The sequence below is a fragment of the Lactuca serriola genome, chromosome 6 (genome assembly GCF_051521515.1).
Source record: "Lactuca serriola cultivar US96UC23 chromosome 6, Lser_US96UC23_V15, whole genome shotgun sequence".
Classification (NCBI taxonomy): Eukaryota; Viridiplantae; Streptophyta; class Magnoliopsida; order Asterales; family Asteraceae; genus Lactuca; species Lactuca serriola.
This window is the reverse complement of record NC_136413.1, coordinates 151930405-151947534: the sequence shown is the minus strand read 5'-3', so window position 1 is coordinate 151947534 and position 17130 is coordinate 151930405.

Sequence of the window (17130 nt, the reverse complement as noted above, 5' to 3'; positions counted from 1 at the left end):
ACACAAGTTCATAAGGGTAAAGGAGCCATTAGGATTAGAGCCAGAAGCAGCATTGTTTGAAGACATCTTAAGGAAAAAGGACAAGATTAGTTTAGATATTTAGAGAGTCCTTAATAAAACACCCATATGTAATATTAAGGCTAGGACCCAATCACAATATATTATAACTTAGAAGAGGTATGCTGTAATCCAAGCTATAACATATTTGAAAGGTAGGTGAATGACAATTCACCAATTTCCACCATGAAAACCGAAATATTAAATATTAGATTTTTGATTGGTTCTTAGAAATTCCTAGATTCTTTGAGATTCAATGAACTTTTCAAAGGCATGTTTCAATCTCGAGTGTGCCCTCCAAGTTTTGTGACTGGGATACCGAGGATCACAAAACGAGGTGTGAAGTAACCATGCAAATCACTTGGTACCCTTAAAGTTTATCACTCAATCAATGTGCCGGTAAACCACACACGTTCCACCGATACTATAATAAACTTTAAGTCACCTTTACCTACCTTGTTAAGTCCAAGTTAGTGTGCCGGTTAACCACACACGCTCCACCAACGACTGAAACAAAGTGTAAAGTGTAATTTCATGGATTAGCACCTTATTCACATTTTTCCTAAAGTAACTAAGATTGTGAATTTAATAAAACATTTAGTTACTTTATAATATTCATCATATTTTTAATGAGAATTTATAAGTCCTTGTCTTACCCGTTCGGCTAACGACCCTCCACCGGTCAACCAAGCGGTGGGTGAGAGTGGACACCCATTAAGTTGCCATTTTATAGGCAACAACCTTATACCCACCTTATAGACCGGCTTCGTGAATGAGGCGTACTAGCGGTAAGACGACTTTGTTCTTATACATATATATATATATATATATATATATATATATATATATATATAATTATTAAATCATAATAATATAAGTATAAGGGTTGAATTTTAACTTTTAAAATTCTAAGGGTTGGAAATAAAGTTTTTAACATGACTTTACTTGTTCCAAAACTTGAGGGCAAGTTTTGTAAACTTTCAAAACTTTTCATTTCTTGTAACTTATGAGTTTATTAGAGTAATAAAAATGAAGACTCTTCATTTTTCTAACTGTTGTGTTCTTTTAATGGTTTTAACTCAAGTGACTTTTGGTTTTCCATAACTTGAGGACAAGTTATGGACTCCATTAAAACACATTATGATCAAGAATTAAACTACCACATAGGTTACAAATAATTCCTATGATCATCTAAACATCATAAGATCAAGAACATGAGCATAAGCACTTTCATGAATTAAAACTACACTTAAAACTTTGTAATTTTGATAACTAGTTGTTGTAAATGGAATAGAAAAGACATTACACCATCTAAAACAAGTTTTCAAGTACCAAAACAGTTTAGGGTAATGTTTCTAGTCCATTTCCAGCAACTAAAGTCGAAAATCTGCATTCTGTGGCTCCTACTCGCCGAGTGCATGAACCTACTCGGCGAGTAGGTTGAAGATACAAGTGGACTCGGAGAGTCTCCCCATGGACTCGGCGAGTTCATCAGGCAGAAAACAAGTTTTTCGACTTTTTTCAACTTTTAAGCACAAATAACAAACAAACAAGCCTAGGCTCTGATACCACTGATGGGTTTTGAGCATTCTAACACTTCCTAAGTGTACATGCAACCATAATAACCTTGGATCTATATTTGTCTAATTATCATGCAAAGTTCAATTCCAAGGTTATATTCCTATCTAGCATACATGGGGAACAATTTCTAACTTGAATGAAAGATAGAATAACTTACCTTATTGTTGCTTATGTTCTTTGAAACCTTGTGAGCCTAGCACCCCAAGTGTGATGCCTCAAATGCTTCACACAACACCAAATGCTCTTGGAAAGACTTTTGAGAGAACACACACTTCTTGAAATCGGCCTAGCCCTCTTGTTTCTTATGTGTAACCGATTTTGGTGGAGAATGGGACTCTTATATAGTGTTGACACATCTAGGGTTACACCATGTAAACCCTAATGTGTCATGACACTTCATTTCCATGACCCATGGGTTTGTAACTCCCATGGAGCATCCATGGAGCATCCTATGGGTAGAACCCAACTTGATAATCCATGGAGCCTCTTATCCCACTATACAAGATATGAATGATTTACATAATCAACCCATCTATTTAATTAGTTATCTTTTGATCACTTAATTAATTCCAAATTAATTCTTTGATCAAACTAATCAAATAATATTATTAATATATTAGAACTTATAATATATTAATAATCTCCAAGTGTTATTCCTCTCATTTAGTCTATCCAATTGCATGGTGCCATGCAACCCAAATAGACCATGTCGGGTCGGGTCAAGTACTAACCAGAAATAGTTATGGACTTAGACACCTTATCCAACAGTCATAACATACGTGATTGAGCCAACTGCGGAAGCGTATGGTACTCGGCTCATTTCTGCTATTTCAGCTTTGGTACTCAGACTTTGAGACTTACTTAACTTGGCATTACTTTGTATCGGTAATTCTCCCTTCTTCAAGTTTTCCATATACACATGATTCATCTTCGCTTCGTACAAATCCCAACTCTTTGACTTTCTCATCGAAGCAAATATTCCATCTGCGAGACGCTTGCTTAAGTCCATAAATGGACTTCTCAAGCTTACACACTCTATTTGGATGCTTCGGATCAACAAAACCCTCTGGCTGAGCCATGTAAACATCCTCAGCCAACTTCCTATTAAGGAAAGCGGTTTTGACATCCATTTCCCAAATCTCATAATCATGAAATGCGGCAATTGCTAGCATCACTCTAATAGATTTTACCTTTGCAACTGGTGAGAAGGTCTCATCATAGTCAACTCCAGGAGTTTGAGTGAAGCCCTTCGCAACCAATCGCGCCTTATATGTGTGTACATTTCCATCCACGTCGGTCTTCTTCTTGAAGATCCACTTGCACCCAAAGGTCTTACGTCCGGGCACATTATCAACCAAATTCCAAACTTCGTTGGCATACATGGACTGGATCTCGCTGTCCATTGCCTCTTTCCATTTCACAGACTTCGGGCCTGCCATGGCTTCCTTATAGCTATTAGGTTCATCTAGATTTATTAGTGTACCATCACTAATATACGTGTCCCCTTTGGTAGTAATATGAAAACCATAAAAGTGGGGTTGAACTCTAACTCTTTCAGAACGTCTAAGAGGTAAGGACTCGTCAATCTGTTCAACCGGAGTTTCCTCCTCTTGAATCTCTTCAAGCTCGATTTGCCTCCCACTGTCTCCTTGGCTTATGAGTTCTCTCTGTTGGAAAACTCCTCTCCTCGCAACAAAGACGACATTGTCCTTCAGTCTATAGAAGAGATATCCAAAGGATTTTTGCTGGTAGCCGATTAAAATACATCACTCACTACGAGGTTCTAGCTTGTCGTGAGTGTCTCGTCTTACGAAAGCTTCGCAACCCCAAACCTTGATATGTGCTAACGAGGGAGCTTTCCCTGTCCACATTTCGTGAAGTGCTTTGGTAACCTTTTTAGTAGAGACTCGATTAAGGATATGGGCGGCAGTCTCTAAGGCATACCCCCAGAATGAGATAGGTAGTGAAGTACGACTCATCATAGAGCGGACCATGTCTAACAAGGTTCGATTATGCCTTTCTGCCACACCATTCAACTGCGGTGTCCTAGGTGGCGTCAATTGTGAAACTATTCCACACTCCTTGAGATAGTCGTGGAATTCAAGACTTAGGTACTCTCCTCCTCGACCTGATCGAAGCATCTTGATTTTCCTGCCCAATTGATTCTCCACTTCATTCTTGAACTCTTTGAACTTTTCAAACGTTTCTGACTTTTGCTTGATTAAGTAGATATACCCATATCTACTATAGTCTTTGGTAAAAGTTACATAGAAGCGGTTTCCATCCTTCGTGGTTGATCTAAACGGTCCACATACATCGGTATGTATGAGGTCCAATAGACCCTCACCCCTTTCACATGTACTAGTGAAGGGTGACTTGGTCATCTCCAAGCAAACAAGACTCGCATGTGTCATCTTCCGTAATGTCGAATGACTCCAACACTCCATCCTTTTGGAGTTGGGCTATGCGCTTCTTGTTGACATGTCCAAGACGACAATGCCACAAGGATGCTCTATCCATACTATTGGAAGAATCCATGCATAAAACATCATTTCCTAGGTTATCTACAATCATAACAGTTTCATAAATTCCATTACATGGTATTGCTTCAAAATATAAGACACCATTTAGATAAGCACAAATAGAACCATTTTCATTATTAAAAGAAAATCTAAATCCTTGTCTAAACAAACCATGAAATGAAATGATGTTTCTTGCCATTTATGGCGAATAGCAACAATTGTGCAAATCTAAACATAAACCAGTGCATGAGATGAAATGTGGTAACCACACCCGGTATCAGAACAAATGTGGTAACCACACCCGGTATCGAGGACCCAAGAAATAGCATGAGATGAATCATTAGATTTAATTGTGTATATACCTGCGAAAGACGACTTGATCTTTCCTTCCCTGATGGCTTGCAGGTAGTCTGGGCAGCTTCTCTTCCAATGCCCTATTTTGTGGCAGTGGTGGCACTCTGCCTCCATTGGGTTAGGGTTAGGCTTAGCGGGATCAACTTTGGTCCCACTAGAAGAGGAACCATCTCGGGACTTTCCCTTACGGTGGCTCTTAGACGGAGCCTCCCTCTTCTTGCCTCTTCCTTGCCCAATGGCCAAAATAGGAGCAGCGGGTGGATTGGGAGTGGGTGCAACAGACTTGTCCTTGAGGTTGCTCTCAGCAATCCTAAGGAGAGCTTGGAGCTTACTTAGGGTGACCTCTTCTTTGTTCATGTGGTAGGTCATCCTAAATTTATTGTAACACGGAGGCAAAGAATGAAGCACCATGTCGATCGCCAAGTCTTCCCCAAAGTCAACATTCAACTTGCGAAGAAGATCGACATACCTTTGCATCTTTTGCAGGTGCACGGTAAGAGATTCTCCATGACCCATTTTGGCGGAGATCATGTTAGTGAAAATCTCGTAACGCTCCTGCCTCGTATTTTGGTAGGATCTCTCCAACAAGTCTTGGTGCATTTCGTACGGATACATGTCCTCATAGGACTTTTGGAATTCGGCGTTCATTGTGGGTATCATGATGCAATGAACCTTCGTTGCATCATGTTCATGAGTCTCAAAACCAGTCATTTCAGCCGGAGTAGCGATTTCAGGGTTGATCTTCTCGAGCTTCTCATCGAGGACATAATCCTTGTCCTCGTAGTGAGAAATTGTGTGAATGTATCTTATCCATTCGCTAAAGTTCGTCCCATCAAAAGTCACCTTTTGGAAAAGGCTCATCAATGTGAACGAGCTAGCAGCAACGTTGTTCGCGTTCGATATCTACAAATAGAAAGGAAAAAGATAGATTAGAATTTGAATCCCTAATTATCACCGAATAAGAAAATTAGGGCTAGCATCCAACAACAATATTTACATATTAGAAAAGGGATGCCGTAATCTAACATGCAAACAATTTGAAGGTAAGTGAATGACGATTCACTAATTCTCCATCATGAAAACATAACTTTAAATTCTAAATGTATTGAGAATCCATAGGTTTGGATGAGATTCATTGAAACTTTTCAATGGGATGTTTAAATCTCGATATGCCCCTCTCGTTTGTGACTGGGATACCGAGGATCACAAAGTGGGTGTGAGTTACCATGCAAATTCACATGGTGCCTTTATTGTAACAATCACCTATTCAATGTGCCGGTAAACCACACACGCTCCATCGAACTATGATAAACAATGAATCACCATTTTCCACCTTTTCTTAGAACCAATTAGTGTGCCGGTAAACCACACACACTCCACTAACTTCTTAGCAAGGGTGCAAAGTGTAATTTCATGGGATTGCATCAATTCACTTTTCCTAAAGTAACTAGGATTGCGAATTTTTGAAAAACATGTAGTTACTTTGTATTTCATATTATACTTTTAATGAGGAGATGAGGTCGCCCTATCCTACCCGTTCGGCTAACGACCCTCCACCGATCAAGCAAGCGGTGGGTGTGAGTGTACACCCATTAAGCGTCATTTTATAGGCAGCAACCTTATACCCACCTTATAGACCGACTTCGTGAATGAGGCCTACTAACGGTAAGACTAGCATTTTAATTTTACATATATATATATATATATATATATATATATATATATATATATATATATATTAATCTTGTAATATTATGTTAGTATAGGGTTGAATTTTAAACTTGTAAAATTCTAGGGTTTGAAATTTAAATTGTCTGAATTAAACTTTTAATCACAAAACATAAATTTCAAAACTTGAGGGCAAGTTTTAAACTTTTCAAAACATAGGGGATCAAATAACAAATAATTTAAATCAACATTTAATCACATAATTATCCATATTTGATTTATTTAATTATTTCTTGCAAAACAATTTACCAATTTAATTAAAATAATTAATCAATTATCACATAAGGAAATTAATATTTTATTAATTGATAAATATCTTCAACGAGGTCAAGAATATACTCAAATACATCATAAAATCAGATTTATATTGACCTAACATGATTAAGGTATGTATCCAAAAGATAAACAACAAGAAATCCCGAAATTAGCTCTTTCTGACGCTCGGACTCGCGGAGTACCACAATGGACTCACCGAGTCGAGCCTACTCGGCGAGTCCACTATGGGACTCGCCGAGTTCATCAGGCAGAAACACAAAATTCGAATTTTGCAAGCATCAAACAAGCAACCAATGCATCAATTCAATAGACACCAATCTAGGCTCTGATACCACTGATGGGTTTTAGCCATATGAACGTTCCTATGTGCACATACAAACCCTAATGCTTGGATCTAGGTTTCTCTAATTGAAAATACATTGAATCCAAGACTTCTAATGGTAAATCTAGAATAATAACAATAAGAAATCAGAATTAAAGATTACCTTGAATCACTTGCTTGATCTTATTGTCCTTGGAGCTTTAGAGTCACAACTGTCACTCCTCTAATGGCTTACAAACACCAACTAGCAAGAGGATGATTGGAGAGAGAGGAGAGGGGATCAAGAATCGGCCAGGGTTTCTTCTAGAGCATAGGTGCCGATTTTCCTTGACCCTTAGGGTCTATTTATACTAGTGAGGCTCCTAAGGTTTCACCCTTAAACCCTAATTGGATAACTTAGGCCCTAAGCAATCCAATACCCTAATGATAAGCCTTGGACGATTTTAAGGCCTATCCAAAGTCCTCAAAACCCTCCCCCCTTATCCTTATGGGATTTATAGCCCAAAGTACAACTATCATTCAATTGACAGTTTATGCCCTTCTATTTAATTAATCTCCTTAAGTCACTAAATTAATTCCTAATTAATTCATGAATTATATTAATCAAATAATAATAATAATATTCCTTATATTGTTCTCATAATATATAAATAATATTTCTTCTCTCATTATAAATCATCCTGTCAAGTTGCTATGGTGAAGGCAACCCAAAAGGACCATGCACAACCGGGTCAAATACTTGCCTAATATAGTTGCATCCTTGGACACTATTCCAACAGTCTCCCACTTGGATCAGTCTAGTAACTATATATACAAGTATAATCCGATTAGCAATCGTAGCTCTCAAACACGCTGTCAAACTCTGATTATATCAATCTTGTCCTTCAGATAAGGGATCGTACAGTCCTCTGTTTAGATATCATGGTGATAATTCTGTGGAACTAATTTGCTAGCACTTGGTTTCTCGATTTCAGATTCATTTGACATAGAACTTAATCAAACACATCAATTCAGTTCCGACTGGGCCCGACACATAAGTCAAATCAAATCATCGAGCGGCCGAGATATCGCTTTTACCCTCTTAGGATAAAAGTAACGGATAAACTTCGACTTATATGCATTTACGTATTCATTAATTAACTATACACAACAATGCGTTTTATAACATCAAGTTACTGATGTGGTTTCACATTATCAATGTACAACCAATTAACAAATAACAAACCATATATCTAGGTTTTAAGACTATATGATATTATCGTCTTGCGATCACCCTTTTAATTATATTCCATAAGGTGATTCCAGCAAGCGCGGGTTTGTTCCATTGCTCAAAACCAGTTCATAAGCACTCATGAACGTTGCATCAAAGTTTTGCTATGTCGAATACCATTTAGACAATCTACACACCAATTCATGACAATCTTCATTCATACCTACTTCCAACATATGAGCGATTGTGGACAATTCGAATAATTCGATTATTCTTAATAAAATCAATTATTCTGGAAGTCAAACCATGCAAAGTGAAACAACAGTTAAACAATTAACATAAGACAGTAACATTACTCATAAATAATACTCTTTTATTTAATCATCAAATGTTAATTACATTTATCTATTACACGTTTCTACTACTATCTAATCTATACTAATATCATCCTTCAGCCCAATACTCCTAGCATGCTGGAAGTGCTTAACTCTGCTCAGTCCCTTCATAAGCGGATTTGCTGGGTTATCTTCTGATGATATCCTCTTCACCACGAGTTGTCCTTCTTCTACACGATGTCTAATAAAGTGATATTTTTTGTCGATATGTCGAGATCTACCATGATCCCTCGGTTCCTTGGTCAAGGCAACCGCTCCTTCATTATCACAGAAAATCTCCATGGGCTCCTTTATGGCAGGTACAACTCCAAGATCACCGATGAAGTTCTTCAACCATATTGCCTCCTTCGACGCTTCCCTCACTGCAATGTATTCTGATTCACACGTTGAATCAGCTACGGTTTCTTGCTTGGAACTTTTCCAAGTTACTGCTCCTCCATTCAGGGTAAAGACCCAGCCCGACTGCGAACGGTAGTTGTCCCTGTTGGTCTGAAAACTGGCGTCACTATAACCTCGCACCTTCAAGTCATGACTCCCTCCGAGGACTAAGAACCATTCCTTCCTCCACCGAAGGAACTTAACGATATTCTTGACCGCAATCCAATGTGCTCTGCCAGGGTTCCCTTGATATCTACTATCCATGCTCAAAGCAAAGGATACATCAGGGCGAGTACAAGTCGTAGCATAGATGATTGAGCCAACTGCGGAAGCGTATGGTACTCGACTCATTTCTGCTATTTCAACTTCGGTACTCGGACTTTGAGTCTTACTTAACTTGGCAATACTTAGTATCGGTAATTCTCCCTTCTTCGAGTTTTCCATACTAAAACGTTTTAGTACTTTATCTAAGTATGTGTTCTGACTAAGTCCGATTAGTCTCTTACTTCGTTCTCTCACTATCCTTATTCCCAAAATATAGGAAGCCTCTCCGAGGTCCTTCATAGCGAAGCACTTCCCGAGCCAGGACTTAACCTCCTGCAGAGTCGGGACGTCATTTCCTATAAGTAGTATGTCGTCGACATATAGAACGAGGAAGCTTACTATACTCCCACTGGCTTTGACATATACACATGATTCATCTTCGCTTCGTACAAATCCAAACTCTTTGACTTTCTCATCGAAGCAAAGATTCCATCTACAAGACGCTTGCTTAAGTCCATAAATGGACTTCTCAAGCTTACACACTCTATTTGGATGCTTCGGATCAACAAAACCCTGTGGCTGAGCCATGTAAACATCCTCAGCCAACTTCCCATTAAGGAAAGCGGTTTTGACATCCATTTGCCAAATATCATAATCAAGAAATGCGGCAATTTCTAGCATCACTCTAATAGATTTTATCTTTGCAACTAGTGAGAAGGTCTCATCATAGTCAACTCCGGGAGTTTGAGTGAAGCCCTTCGCAACCAATCGTGCCTTATATGTGTGTACATTTCCATCCACGTCGGTCTTCTTCTTGAAGATCCACTTGCACCCAACGGTCTTACGTCCGGGCATATTATCAACCAAATTCCAAACTTGGTTGTCATAGATGGACTGGATCTCGTTGTCCATTGCCTCTTTCCATTTCGCAGACTCCGGGCCTGCCATGGCTTCCTTATAACTGTTAGGTTCATCTAGATTTATTAGTGTACCATCACTAATATACGTGTCCCATTCGTTAGTAATATGAAAACCATAAAAGTGGGATTGAACTCTAACTCTTTCGGAACGTCTAAGAGGTAAGGACTCGTCAATCGGGTCAACCGGAGTTTCCTCCTCGGGTTGAGTGCCAGCAGTAGAGGTTCCTTCATCTATCGACTCTTGAATCTCTACAAGCTCGATTTGCCTCCCACTGTCTCCTTAGCTTATGAGTTCTCGCTCTCGGAAAACTCCTCTCCTCGAAACAAAGACGACATTGTCCTTCGGTCTATAGAAGAGATATCCAAGGTGTTTATGCAGGTAGCCGATGAAAATACATCGCTCACTACGAGGTTCGAGCTTGTCGTGAATGTCTCGTCTTCAGAAAGCCTCGCAACCCCAAACCTTGATATGTGCTAACGAGGGAGCTTTCCCTGTCCACATCTCGTGGGGTGTTTTGGCAACCTTTTTAGTAGGGACTCGGTTAAGGATATGGGCGGCAGTCTCTAAGGCATACCCCCAGAATGAGATAGGTCGTGAAGCACGACTCATCATAGAGCGGACCATGTCTAACAAGGTTCGATTATGCCTTTCTGCCACACCATTCAGCTGCGGTGTCCTAGGTGGCGTCAATTGTGAAACTATTCCACACTCCTTGAGATAGTCGTGGAATTCAAGACTTAGGTACTCTCCTCCTCGACCTGATCGAAGCATCTTGATTTTCCTGCCCAATTGATTCTCCACTTCATTCTTGAACTCTTTGAACTTTTCAAACGTTTCTGACTTTTGCTTGATTAAGTAGATATACCCATATCTACTATAGTCATCAGTAAAAGTTACATAGAAGCGATTTCCATCCTTCGTGGTTGATCTAAACGGTCCACATACATCGGTATGTATGAGGTGCAATAGACCCTTACCCCTTTCACATGTACTAGTGATAAACAATGAATCACCCTTTGCCACCTTTGCTTAGAACCAATTAGTGTGTCGGTAAACCACACACGCTCCACTAACTTCTTAGCAAGGGTGCAAAGTGTAATTTCATGGGATTGCATCAATTCCCTTTTCCTGAAGTAACTAGGATTGGGAATTTTTGAAAAACATGTAGTTACTTTGTATTTCATATTATACTTTTAATGAGGAGATGAGGTTGCCCTATCCTACCCGTTCGGCTAACGACCCTCCACCGATCAAGCAAGCGGTGGGTGTGAGTGTACACCCATTAAGCGTCATTTTATAGGCAGCAACCTTATACCCACCTTATAGACCGGCTTCATGAATGAGGCCTACTAACGGTAAGACTAGCATTTTAATTTTAAGTGTATATATATATATATATATATATATATATATATATATATATATATATATATATTAATCTTGTAATATTATATTAGTATAAGGTTGAATTTTAAAATTGTAAAATTCTAGGGTTTGAAATTTAAATTGTCTAAATTAAGCTTTTAATCACAAAACATAAATTTCAAAACTTGAGGGCAAGTTTTAAACTTTTCAAAACATAGGGGATCAAATAACGAATAATTTAAATCAACATTTAATCACATAATTATCCATATTTGATTTATTTAATTATTTCTTGCAAAACAATTTATCAATTTAATTAAAATAATTAATCAATTATCACAAAAGTAAATTAATATTTTATTAATTGATAAATATCTTTAATTAGGTCAAGAATATACTCAAATATATCATAAAATCGGATTTATATTGACCTAACATGATTAAGGTAAGTATCCAAAAGATAAACAGCAAGAAATCCCGAAATTAGCTCCTTCTGACGCTCGGACTCAACGAGTTCATCAGGCAAAAACACAAAATTCAAATTTTGCAAGCATCAAACAAGCAACCAATGCATCAATTAAATAGAAACCAACCTGGCTCTGATACCACTAATGGGTTTTTAGCCATATGAACATTCCTATGTGCACATACAAACCCTAATACTTGGATCTAGGTTTCTCTAATTGAATATACATTGAATCCAAGACTTCTAATGGTAAATCTAGAATAATAACAATAAGAAATCAGAATTAGAAGATTACCTTGAATCACTTGCTTGATCTTCTTGTCCTTGGAGCTTTAGAGTCACAATTGTCACTCCTCTAATGGCTTACAAACACCAACTAGCAAGAGGATGATTGGAGAGAGAGGAGAGGGGATCAAGAATTGGCCAGGGTTTCTTCTAGAGCATAGGTGCCGATTTTCCTTGACCCTTAGGGTCTATTTGTACTAGTCAGGCTCCTTGGGTTTCACCCTTAAACTCTAATTGGATAACTTAGGCCCTAAGCAATCCAATACCCTAATGATAAGCCTTGGACGATTTTAAGGCCTATCCAAAGTCCTCAAAACCGTCCCCCCTATCCTTAAGGGATTTATAGCCCAAAGTACAACTATCATTCAATTAACAGTTTATGCCCTTCTATTTTATTAATCTCCTTAAGTCACCAAATTAATTCCTAATTAATTTATGACTTATATTAATCAAATAATAATAATATTATTCCTTATATTATTCTCATAATATATAAATAATATTTCTTCTCTCATTATAAATCATCCTGTCAAGTTGCTATGGTGAAGGCAACCCAAAAGGACGATGCACAACTGGGTCAAATACTTGCCTAATATAGTTGAAGCCTTAGACACTATTCCAACATACCTTCGACATCATGCAAAATGGTTTGACAAAATCTTTGCTACGTTTGTCATTATATTATTTTCATTAAGTAGATACATTTCTTTTATTGTTTAATAATTTTTTATTAAAAACCAAAAACTACAAAAAGATTTTCAGTGTTGTTTTTCATCTTCTAAATTCCAAAATATCAAAAAGATTTTCTTATTTTTGTAATTTTTTTTCAAAAATCAAAAATCCAAAAATATTGTTGTGTTCATTTAATTTTTTTTCTTGTGTAGCTTTTAGCGAAGATTTTTGATGGTTAATGCTTGCTGCTTGAGCGAAAGGTATATTTTCGAAACTATGGATTAGTTAACATGTCCCTAGAAGCATGCTGCATCATATTGACCAAAGCCTCCATAACTCAATATGTTTTGAATCCTTAATGGATTTCTCATCACGAGGATTCCTAACCAATCAGGCTATATCCACATTAGTTTCTGAGCTAGCTTACTCTTCTCACATGAGTTAAGAGTTAACTGCTTGGTCCAATCATAGCAGAGCTACTTTTGATTCTTGAACCACTATTCTTCATTGTAAAGTTCTTTCACGATCACACACAAAGACACATAGCCTATACATCTCTGGTCAAAACCAACCAGGTTATAGGTATGTCAACATTCTATGTTTATGATCTAGATTCATGAGACTATGATGAAAGTGAAACCCAAAGTTTAGAACTATTAAAGGAATTGGCGGGGAACTTTGTTCTAGATTTTAACTAAACCTTTCGTTCAGTACCACTTTTCGATAATCCAAGTCATATTCTTTCTTTTTATGTGGTCTTGATAAAACGTTTGAAACCCACGACATTTTTTACCCAACAAGATCCAGAAATCATTTTGTTTTATGGAATATGATTTCCGTGTGAGTATCAATCTAATTCTTCATTAATTGATAAATTTTTCCAAAGCATACTTGTCCCTGACTTCACTGGTCAAACAAGTGTTAAATTAATGTCTAAGCCCATAACTATAATTAGTATGTACTTGACCCAATAGTAGCATGGTCCTTTTGGGTTGACTTCACCAAAGCAACTTGACTAGATGAATTACGGACAAAGAGGTTAATTATGATTTACTAATATATTATGTGAATAATATATTAAAAGATAAATCATATTGATTAATTAATATTGGTCAAGAATTAATTTAGAATTAATTCTGTAGTCAAAAGAGATTATTTAAATTTAGGGGACTGATATTGTATTTATAAGATAATTGCGAAATGGGATGAATATCCTTATGGATAGGGGTGGACGGAGTCTTATGGATATCCCTTAAGGATTTAGTCCATGATAAGGATTCTAAAAGGATATTATGGGCTGCTTAGATCCTAAGCAACTGGATTAGGTCTTTGACTGAAACCCTAATTCTTCAGCTATATAAGGGACCCCTTAGCATCATATTTTTGACTACAAGAAACCTTATATGGATCTTAGAGCCGATTTTTACCATCCTCCTCTCTCTCATAGTCTCCAACTTGCTTCTTGGTGTTTGTGATCGATTAGAGGTATTACACTTGTGATACTAAAGCTCTCAAAGCTTAAAGATCAAGCTATAATTGAAAGGTAACATCCTAACTTTGTTTTATTTATTGTTTTCGATTTTATGTATGCCAAATTAGGGTTTACAAGCTTTGGATGATTATTGCATGTACAACTAGAAAAACTAGATCCAAAGCTTTAGGGTTTGCATGTGCACCATAGGATTGTTGTTATGCTCAAAACCCATCAAGAAGTAATTTTGTTTACATTTAATCCCTGTTATGTCTAGATGTGATATGTAACGAAATTTTTAGCTACCCATGAAGCTTTATAAAAAGAGGCCCTTCGATACTTCTCAATAAGTATTCGGTTGTAATTCACGGGAAACCATGCAAGTTGTTAGTCATCTCTCCTGATGAATAACGATGTGATCTTTGCCTGGGATCTCACTGCATTTGTGTCGAAATATTTTTGACATCACTGAACCAAAATTTTCTTAGTTTTCTTCTTATCTTTTCTTTGGCACACTTTGCACTCACAAAATCCTTGAGGTTCTGAGTAAAACCAACTCAGGCTGAAGATTTCACATGTCTGGAAAATGACTTCTCTTTTAAACCCAGAAGTGAAAGAGCCCAGCCTCCATTCCGAAGGTTTCATTGTTTTTCGTTATCCGTTGAAGTACTATCGAACAGACAACAGATGGTCAGGTTTGGTTGCCATGCGATTTCCAAGGCAAAAGTGATCATTACTGTTCAGACGTGACTATCTTTACGGCTTTAAGTGCGATTTTCAAGGTGAAACGTGGCATGATCTTAATTGCGAACCTTTTAGAATTCAAATTGAGTGTACGTATAAAAGGGGATTTGGGGATTCTATACCAATTTTACACTCACTTGAAAATCTCAAAAGATTTGTGCCTTTTTTCTCTCTGATATTCTTCAACTTCTTCAAAAACCTATCAATGGCGGTTAAGCAAGGTCAACCGTCTCAAACAACTGACGATGTTTCTTCTCAACCCATCATGAAGATTCCAAGAACAAATTATCAAGTTCATGGAGATGTCAATGCTTATCTAGAGGGTTAACAGATGACCATAGTCGCTCTACAAAATTTTGTGTTGTCGATGGCTATGTTAACTAGTTTTCTGTACCACTTTCATGGTTGTCACTTGTCGGTTCAACGGCCACTCACAGCAATACAATGAAGATAGTGACGTTTTAAATGGTGAATGACAAGAAATTCAGGTTATCGAAGAAACTCTTTGCTCAGATTCTAAATATCCCCAATGCTGAACCTTTCTACAAGGTAACGAATGAAGAAGTCATCCGTATGTTCAGTGAGATGGGTTATCAACCTTTTCTTACCAAGATCAGTGAGTTTAAGAAGTTTGGATAGCCTTGCATTTGGAAGTTCTTATTTGGCATATACCTTCGATGTTTGACTGGTCGAAGTGTGGGGTTGGATAAAGCTCGATTAAAGGTGTACGCTATGGTAGATGGAATATACTATGATTTATCGGTGGATTATGCAACTCAACTATGGGATGAGTTTGTGAAGAGTATTGGGAATACAAATGCAGTCGATTGGATTTCTTGTGCTCGGTACTAGAGTCTTATTGTGTATTTTTTTATGAAAAGGAAGGCATTATGTCTCCAGAAGGTGAAAAAAAAGCAAAGTTCTCAACATATCACTATACCAAAATTGAAAAATACAATCCAGATGTGTTTCCTATAGTTGCTCGTATCCCAGATGCGATGCTTCAAAAAGTTGATCCAGAAAATTCCATATCGGTAGCCTATTTGCACACTATCAATCCATCAATAGAAACTAGAGTGTTGCGAAAAAAGTCTACAGAAGGTCTTTCGAAGAAGCGCAGAGGATCAAAGAAGGTTGATCAGCCTAGTCCTTCGAAAGCTAGTCCTGTACCAGTTGAAAAATTGGCTAAGTCTCCAAAGAAAGTTGTTAAAGGAGAAAAACCTTCGAAGAAAAATCTCAAACATGTAGTTGAAGAAACATAAATACCTTTGAAGGAAGTGGTACCTACGAAATCAGGTGTGATGAAACGATTAAAGAAAATGGCTCATAAACCATGCCATTTGCTTGAACGATCATAAACTTTTTCCTCCTTCTTTTATTTGCAAGCCTCAACTCAGCAGTAAACGGGTTGTGATTTGTGACATTCTAACACATGTATCTTCATCATTGAAGAAAAGACGTGCTGAAGACATGGCCAAACGAAATTCGAAGAAACAAAAGAAGCGGAGGAAGTTAATTCTCAATGAAGAATCCATGGATGATGAAGTAGTTCCTGAATCTCCACTTGGAGGTGACAAAAAAGGCAATTCTTCACCTGTGAGAGGTTCTCCAGTCAAGTCAAATCCTTAGGAGACTGGAAATCCTGATGGTAATGTGGAAGCTTCTAAAATCGACACAACCATCAATCAAGGTGAACAACCGAAGACTTCTACTCCTGAGCAGACAATTGTCAAACCACTCGGAGTGTCGACTACCGAATCAATTCTTGAGGAGGTTCACGCTTTAGGCATCACTGCGAACATGTCTAATATGGACACAAATCTCAATAAGGGTGATGAAGTATCGAATAATGAAGCCCAATGTAATCCTTATTTATTGTTTCTTCTACTTTCGAAACATTTGTTGTTGATATCACAGTCTCTCTATAACAATTTCTTATTCCTACGACATCTGAAATACCAACATCAACCCACTCACCTACCTTCGATAATATCATGCAACAATCTATTACTCCTTATTCCCATCCCAATCCACAGAAGGTCCAAATATAGTTAATGATGATGAAACTGGTGATGGTGAGTTCATGGGTTCATTTGCGGACATAGAGTTTGATTCTGAA